The 6876-nt window shown below is 33.7% G+C and overlaps 1 long non-coding RNA gene across 1 annotated transcript; it reads right to left on the minus strand.

The window, feature by feature from the left end:
- Window positions 1-2226: 2226 nt before the first annotated feature.
- LOC106304034 lies at window positions 2227-3653 on the minus strand. Its single transcript, XR_001262612.1, has 3 exons — window positions 3396-3653; window positions 3003-3135; window positions 2227-2899 (listed from the first exon to the last, which is right to left on the minus strand). It is a non-coding gene; the product is annotated as an uncharacterized LOC106304034 (long non-coding RNA).
- Between the last annotated feature and the right edge of the window lie 3223 nt (window positions 3654-6876).

The raw sequence follows: 6876 nt of genomic DNA on the forward strand, positions 1-6876 counted from the left end.
AGACAAAGACGTGTTTTATTAGATCAGTGAGTCGAAACCGAGTTACAAAAGGGGAAGAGAACAGAGGAAAAAGTCCGGCGAAGACAAATTCGTCGGACCGTACAAGTCGGCGAGATGTAAGATGTAAAACCCTAATTCTAGCCGAAAGTGAGTGTAGTAATTTGCGGATCCCCTCCTTGTTGCCTTGTCTCCTCCTTTTATAGGTGAACGCTCGTTGACCTAATGTGTCTTGTCTCGATGGGCCTCCTCGAGTAATTGGGCCGACTCATCGGGCCGTTGTGTCAGGTCGGTGAGCCGATGATGTTCAGTCAATCATCTCATCGACTAAAAGTAGTCTGGAGCCGAGCCGAACACTGGCTTTCAAGTCGACGAGCCGATCTTCTTTGTTGTAATAATGTGTCTGGGTAATTGTCTTACGGACCTTTTGGGAGGGCTAGGCTCATACCCAACAAGTTCCACCGCACTTGATCTTCAAAGAAGTCGACCAAACCATCATCAACACTACCCTTCTACCCTTGACTAAAATAGCTAAGGATTATTCTATAGCTAATTGACATCATCCGTTGCTAAATTTCGAAAGGCTACAGATGGTGTCAGTTCGATGCTATTTGTGATCCGTAGCCAATTTATAACTCATTAGCTATGGATTAGCGACAACTCAGCTATAAATTAGTCTCTTACTCATTAGCGACAACATTAGCAACCTCTTTCTATAGCTACGTGGCTATAGAAACCAAAACTTTAGCAATAGTCTCCTAACATTGGGTCGACGAACTATTCTCCACGAGAACTATAGCACCAAATGTCTTCTAAACTATTACCACATTCTATATATTCCCGAATTAAAAGTTGAAGATCTATTTATCCATATAAAGATAGTTAAGTAGTTATTTCTCCATAAAAATAAAGTTTGAAACCTATAAGTCCACAAAAATTGATTACAGCGGTTTACTACACCTAAATTAAACCGATATCTTTGTTAATCCGGCTTTAGACCAATAAATGATCTGGTTAAATTTGATTTTGTTTCATAAACCAAAAATTCATAACCCAAATCAAGACCAGACAAACTTCTTCTTCTTCAATGTCCAATAATTTCAATCCTTCAGCCGCTAGAACATAGCAACAAGCTTGAATATATAATTACAATCTCCAGAAAACTGTTCTGACAAGTAAATCAAATCCCTTTTATGAACTTAATATATGAAGTGTTCTCGACACCAAGAACTTATCATAGCAAAGAAAAAAGAATCCTAATTTCTCAGAGAATTGATTTTGACTCTGTTTTCAGTCTCTAAATAGTGCAGAGATACAAACAAATAGCTAATAAGAGAGCGACTGATTTAACAGCTAGTGTAATACTTTTGGAGAAGCTTTTCCACTCAGTCTCTCTCTCTCGCCTCGGAAGAACACAGCAGTAGAAAGAAAAAGCTTGTCAATAGAAGCAAGCCGTCGCGTCTCTTATCATAAGGGGCGAAGCCAGGCTATAGTATATGGGGGCCTGTGCACCCATAACATTTCTATATAACATAAATTTTGTTAAAGAAATTGTTGAAAATTTGTTGGTTCCAGTGGAAAAGTGATGTAGTGCACCCTCATCAACCAAGGTTCAATCCCTACTGTCTACCTAATTTTTTTTTTTATTACTAATAATGTACCCATTAGGTAAATTTCCTAGCTTATCGAAATTTGTTTGTCTTCGATCAAAGAGATTAGAGTAAGACAAGAGTGATAATCAGATGACCGTATGTGTTAATAGCAGCCATTGATAAAGAAAAAGAAACAAAGCTTTAATGGAGGAAGAAGAAGAGAAGAAGATGTCGAGGGGGTATATCTGTTTTTTAATAATTTTTTGTATAATAAAATTATTAAAAGTTTTGTAAAACCAGGTCATGTTCACGTATGGTTAATTTTGTAAAAATGGTTAATTTTTGGTATGGTTTAGCTCATAAACCAGGAATTGATGATAAACCAAAAAAAATAAAATTCATGGATAAATAGATCTTAAACTTTTAATTCGGCCATATATAGAATGTGACAATAGTTTGGGATACATTTGGTGCTATATGATAGTTCTTGTGGAGAAATAGCTCGTCGACCCCTAACATTATTTGTAGCTAACACAGCCAATAGCTAATACAATTTGTAAATTTCAAAAAGATAACCAGTGAAAAAAATAAATATAAAGAAGCCAATAGCTAATACAATTTATAAATTTCAAAAAGATAACCAGTGAAAAAAATAAATATAAAGAATAAATAAAATTATTTACATTGTAATACAATTCGACAAACATACTTTTGATCATTAAGCATACACACAAATATTAAATTTGAAAAAAGAAAAAAATATTATTTCTGTTAAGGATCCTGCAAAAACGCCAGTGCCTTAGATGTTATCTAGATATATCTGCTCCTAAGTGACTCATTCCTTTGCTTTGAACCCGAGCATAGCCACACCAACCTGTCTCCTTCCTTTGTTTAGTCCAGAGAGTTTGTCTGTGGACTATTCATGTACTGAACTCATATCAGCACGCTTGTCCTTCCCATGGACTGTCCGTGTACTGATTTGAGTTCAGTACATGAACAGTCCACAGACAGTCCATGGGAAGGGCCAAAATCAGTACACGGACAGTCCATGGGAAGGGCCAGCGTGCTATAACGAGTAATTGACTTGGTTCACGATCTGCAAGGGGTTCCCAGTCTCCACCAAAATTAAGGGCATGTGAAACATACACACATACATATCGCATGATGTTTAACAATGTGAACATCAGGTTACTGAATCCTCTAATTCACAACAAATGTATAACTGTTAATGAAACGTACCATCGTCTGAAGAACCAAGAGCAGCCGAATTATTGATGGAGGCTTATGTGGAATTCTCCATACAAGGGTCACTAGATAAACAACCATCAACATTTTGGTCATAAGTAAACAGAAACATGAATCTAATCACAATAAGAAAGAGCTATAAAAATTATGGTAAGCTTAAGAGTGAACCTGGTCAAACAAGAGTACAAGGCACGGCCTTTGTTGCTGCAATACTCGAGTGCTTATGCAAGATACAAAATCCACTCTCACCCTCATCGACCACATTAGCTGGCTAGCTCATAACAATAGAATGATTTTTTCACTGAGTCAGGTCAAGAAAAATAAGACCAAACAATTAGATTATTACTAATCTCTTACAAAAATATGAAAACCCTTAATAGTGGAAGAGATGCTTAGAGACAGTTTCGAAAGGCATAAATTTATCACAACGGAAATATCTCATCTCCTTAAATTGACGAGCATGAGCTAAGGCAATGCCCATCAATGGAATTGAGCAAAGGATCCCGATTTATGAGATCTCGTACACAAATTGACAGAGAAAGGAAGCCAGCCAACACATACCTAAAGATGAATCCTCATCCGCTGAAGTCGGCAACGAAGACTCAGACAAGACGACAGCACTGGTGGCGGATCTTGAATAGCTGAGCGACCTGAACACCACCATAGACAATGAAGACTTATCTGAAGAATCTACTGGGGCTCTAGCAACATCTCTCTGGATCTATGACAGTGCAGCGGAAAGGAAGGTGCCTAGAAAGATGAATAAAGGTAAAGAAAAGGAGATAGATTTCTGTCAGTTAATTTTAGTTTAATATACGGTCAAAAATTAGCTGAAGTGTGATCCTCGTCCTGATATATTGACCAATTTCTGATATATAAAACGAACTATTTTTAAGCCTTCATAGACTATCCACGATGAAATATTCCTAGTCAATCATTTATCCATGTCATCAAGGATTCTTGGGCCATGAATCTGTGTTTTCATTTGGGCTGTGTTTACATTTATTAAACTACTCGAGTCCAACCCATCTCGCCATTTTTGAAGTGTGACTCTTCCCCGACTATTCTTCTTCCTCATTACTGATCAATTTCTCAGCACCAAAAACTTCGTCGTTACAGTTATCCCTCTTCATTAGTATATTATGTTCTTTAATCTTGCTTTAATGGTTTTGTTCCACCTTCCCCTTTCTCTCCTTCTATATAAAGGGCTCCATCTCATCGTCATCCCAGCCCTAATTAGAACTCTGCAGAAACAGCTACATTTACCGGCATGAAATCCACTGGATACTCTCCCCTCTCCACCGGCAAGTCTTCCGTTACTGTTTTCTCTTTCTAATTGAAATTGAGGGGCTCAAAGAAGGACGAGGAGGACCATCTTAAAAAAAGGAGGAGATGAAGAATCTACTCCTCCGTGATGATGACAGCCCGAGAAGTAGAAAAAAAAACATTTCGATCCAACTTCTTTTGGTATGTTTTCTACTGTTTCATATGATCAAATTTCAGTTAAGTTTCAAATTTTGTGTTAGATTGTGGTGACAAAATATGATTTCGGGTTTTAAACCTATCCTCCAAAATAAGTTAAGAGGCTACACGATGGGTTATAAAGTTTCTGATTTTAGCATTGGCCATTTTAATTATGTTGTCATAGCTTACAAGTTCTAACCATTTTATGTCTTCTCAGTTTTCAAGATCATTGACTTGGATGGATATGGACCTCCACCTAGACATTTCCAACCAAACACTCGAGCAAGTTGACTGATGAAAGAAAATAAAGATGACATCTATCAAAGATATCAAATCTCTTGACATTAAAACTTAAATTCCTATCAAAGATATCAAATCTCTTGACATTCTTTCGTATTTGTTCAGAATTTAATTATTATAATATTACTTACATCTTTAATTTTGTCACTCTTTCTTTACAAGGAGCTTCGAGATCACATAAGCTCCAATGTCACAAAGTGGCAGCTTAGAAACGTTTCTTTGAGCTGATCGAGGTAATTATATCACATGCATGGCTGCTAAAAATAACCTTTGTCTGGTTTCTAACAAAAAAGAGCATAAGTCCTATTATATTTGATGTTGTTTTGTTTATATGCCCCATATCCAAAGCTCCTTGCAAATACAGATTGAAAACAGGGTGGTACCTACAGATGATGTTGGAGAAACAACAGAAGTTACAAGAGACGGAGATTTTCCTCAGTGACATCGCCAAAGCAATGCAATGTCACATTTGCCGCATCCAAATTTGGTTTCAAGACAAACTGTTAACCAAACTGAATCTGGTTTGGTATCAATGAAACTAAGTCCATTCAATTATTAATTTTGAATTCAGGTACAATTAAGGAAATATTTTATGTTGGAAAAATGAAGATACATATATATATAGATACATTGGTATAACAGTCCATATAAAAGAACACAACAAAGAAGCTAGTTTTTTTTATCTGTGTGTATACTTAGAAGTAATATAGAGCTCAAAGGTTAAGAATGTGTGGAAGTTCAGTTAGACAAAATTTTGTCTAAACCGAAAAGAAACGACTACAAAAACAAGAGAAAGATAACAAGCCACCACACATAACAAGAGAATATTAGTACATTAACATTTAAGGTTGATTTTGTTTGGCTAAACATGTTTAGTGGGAATTATTTTAGATGGTTTGTTAAAACTCAGAGATTCAACAATACCATTTGTGTTATAAGAAAATTGTCTTTTCTTTGCTTTGAAGCTCTTGCAACACAACTGAAGTAGTGAAGATGAGCACCAACACTACTAAAACTATATATCTATTATTAATATTTAAATAAGTCACTCTTTTGTTTAGCTTATTATGATATTTATATTTTATCTTATAAATAATATTAGATTCATATAATATACCAGCTAATTTTCAATTTATAAAGTAACCACACTACAATGATTAATTTAAACAATATTATGTTATTTTATTTAGGCATGTGCTTTGCATATAAAGTATCTGGTCGGTTTGGTTATTATTAAGGTATGTTAGATTATATATATTTTTCTGAATTCAACCATAATATTATTATTTTTATAAATTATATTTTTTTGTTAATGCATTTAGTTTAGTTATTTTGTCTTAGATTTGTAAATTTGATAGAATTATATATGATTTGATATATTTTGTATTGAGAATTGAATATAAAAATTAAAGTATTGATCAATTTAAAATTTATAATCTCATGCTTATATATAAATTTTCAAAATAATTAAATCATAACAATTTAATTAAAAGTTCACTTTCATTTATCAATGTATCTTGAGTCATTCCGTAATTTATATGTATAAAATAAAAAAATATTATAAAGTTAGTTTTTTATTTTTTATAAGAATCTAGATTGATTCGGTTATTCATTTTCAGATATATTGAATTACATATCTCTCTAAACGGAATTAAAATATTTCTGATAATAATTCGACCAAATCAGATTAGTTTTATTCATTGCATTTAGTTAAGTTCTTTATCTAAGATATGAATCTATCTTTTCATAAAAAAAAATTGAAATTCATAATTTTACTGATCTTTTTAGTTTATATATTTTGAAAAAATATATAAGAAAAATGTATGTTTTTTTGAAAATTAATATGCAAAATAAATAAGTATATCCAAAAAATACTTACACTACAAGAAAACGTGCACGTAACAACGAACATTTACGACGAAAATATTTCGTCGTAAATTTACATGGTCTTTACAACGAAATTACGAGGAATATAACTTTCGTCGTAAACGCCATGTAAATTTACGACGAACTGATTTTGTCGTAAACTCCATGTAAGTTTACGACGAATGTACATGGAATGAGAAATACGTCGTAATCATTACATCGACATTACAACGAAGCATGTTACCGTTATATTTAGGTGAAAACGTGTATTCAATGTGCTTTAACTTACCTAATTTTGTCGTAAAGTCGTTGTAAATAATATGTTAAAACCATGTAAAATCCATGTAAAATATTCCTTGTAAAATCGTTGTTATATTTCAACTACCCAACTCGAAAATTTCTCTATATATAT

The sequence above is a fragment of the Brassica oleracea genome, chromosome C7 (assembly GCF_000695525.1).
Source record: "Brassica oleracea var. oleracea cultivar TO1000 chromosome C7, BOL, whole genome shotgun sequence".
Classification (NCBI taxonomy): Eukaryota; Viridiplantae; Streptophyta; class Magnoliopsida; order Brassicales; family Brassicaceae; genus Brassica; species Brassica oleracea.